Below are 2,349 nucleotides of genomic sequence, written 5' to 3' on the forward strand. Positions count from 1 at the left end.
ATGGAGAGTCCACCACCTCTCTGGGTAACCTGTTCCAGTGCATAGCCACCCTCCTCATAAGAAAGTTCTTCCTAATAGCTAACCTATTGAAACAATCCAATGGATTAACCCCCTCTCCCTCTCCCTCTCCCCTTTCTCTCTCATGCAGTGGTCTGAAACCCGGCCACACTAACAATACACTGCAGGGCAACCAGCTGCAGTAGAAGCAGAGCTGGGGGACAGGAAGGGGTGCACAGGATCCAGGATGCTATAGGCATCTCAGCATTTACCTGGGGCCACCCAATTTTGAATGGATATGTGATCACCTGGGCTACGGGTGTCAAAGGCAGCTAGGCACGAAGCTTGGCCATGTAATTCCTTTTCATGCAGTTAGTTACAGAAGCCGATGCCCCTCAGCCATGTATCACTTGTCTCCTTTCTGGTCTCATTAGCTACTGAGAGCTGGGATTCCCAAGCCTGATGGGGCTGGAGTCAGAGAGGCATAAAGAAGTAGGGCTGGAAGGGACCTCCAGAGGTCACCTAGTTCAAGCCCTGTCTGAGGCAGGATCATCCCTATCTAAACCAGCAGATCTCAACCTTTTTATACCAGGACCCTTCTGTAAACATCAATGGCCAGTGTTGCTGGCCTAGTGCCTCTCACTCCTAACCCCCCACCCCCAGGCTCCCAGAGGGATCATGGGATGGGGTTGTGCGGGGCATGGGGGGCCCCAAGCAGCCCTTCACAGGCTGAAACTCTGCCAGCCTTCAAGAGAAAACCCATGATTTACCACATTTCTCTCCCTTTAAAGGAGAATCCATTTTTAAAGTTTGTTGATCCATATTTAAAGTTTGTTTGCCACTCTTTCATATATTCTTGCCACCCACTTTGGGGTCCCAATCCATGGGTTGAGAAAGGTGATCTAAACACTGCATAAGGCTACCCTTCACCCTGACCCAACACATCCCTAACACTCTCACCTGCAACAGGTAAAGCAGCGGTCCTACTTGTATAAATTGTTGTGCATTGGTTATTTGTTTGATTTAACAGCTTTCCTTATGGCAATAAACATTTTTATGTATATGGGAATCTAACCTTCACTAAGCTAGACATAAATTGGTGTGTATTGGTTATCAGACTAAACCAGGGGTATGGACACAATTCAAGGCAGCTTGCTTTTTGCTCCTCATTTTCCAAGGACAGAAGCCATCAGGGGTCATAAATGCATAGGGACTGCCATTGGGATCAGACCATAGGGGCATCTTGTTCAGTCTCCTGTGTCACTTACTGGGCTGGGGAAATACCATGACCACCAGGGCAGTTTTTCTAGTCACACCTGGGGATAACTGCTTTTCTGGCATGGGGTAGTACCCACGGAGGTGATATATAGTAAACCTCCCACTTGCTCGAGTGGGAAGGTCTTGGCTTTATGCCCACTTTATGGAAATGGGAGACTCCTCCCTAACTTGCTCCTGTGGCCATATGGCTGGGGGCAAGCAAAACTTGGGGGCATCTGAACCCCAAGTCTCTGGACCTGCAAGTAGGATGCCTGCCAAAGGATTTGGAAACGTCTGAAGCCCCAGGTGGGGTGGAGGATATTTGCTAGTTGTAGGGCCACTTATGGTTCTAGACTGACTCATGGATTTTGATTTGGATTGGAACACAAAAAATTATCTTAAAAAAAGTCTCCTGTCACTCAGTGGCAGAGAGCAGATGCTGGAAGGGAGCCCTAGGTCTGAGCAGGGTACGCAGGGTCCTCCCCTCCCACTTGCGGCCTGCAGCAGGGAAGGTCCAGGCAGTTCTGACTCAGAGGTTGTCCCCTCACTCCCACCCTGCCTGGCTTTGTTGCTTTAGGGTGTCAAATCTCTCTCCCCTTCCCTCCTAGCTTGGAAAAAAAGCCCTGACTTCTATGATCCTTTTTTTTTTCCTTCTCCCCTTTTCTTTGCAAAGCCACGGGCTTGGCAGGGAGGTTATTGAGGGGGAGAGGGGAGAAGAAGTGGGTGCTAGTGGTAGGGAGGGGGGCTGTTACAGGGAGAAGTGGGTGGTAGTGGAGGGGGAGGGTGTTCGGGGAGAAGAAGTGGGTGGTAGTGGTAGGGATGGGGGCTGTTAGGGGGAGAAGAAGTGGGCGATGGTGGTAGGGAGGGGGGCTATTAGGGGGAGAAGTGGGTGATGGGGGGTGTTAGGGGGAGAAGATGTGGGTGCTATGGTAGGGATGGAGAGCTGTTACAGGGAGAAGTGGGTGCTAGTGGTAGGGAGGGGGAGGGTGTTAGGAGGAGAAGTGGGTGCTAGTGGTAGGGAGTGGGGCTGTTACAGGGAGAAGAAGTGGGTGGTAGTGGTAGGCATGGGGGGCTGTTATGAGGAGAAGTGGGTGG

This window comes from Gavialis gangeticus, unplaced genomic scaffold (assembly GCF_001723915.1).
Source record: "Gavialis gangeticus isolate Ggan-Ray unplaced genomic scaffold, GavGan_comp1, whole genome shotgun sequence".
NCBI lineage: Eukaryota > Metazoa > Chordata > Crocodylia > Gavialidae > Gavialis > Gavialis gangeticus.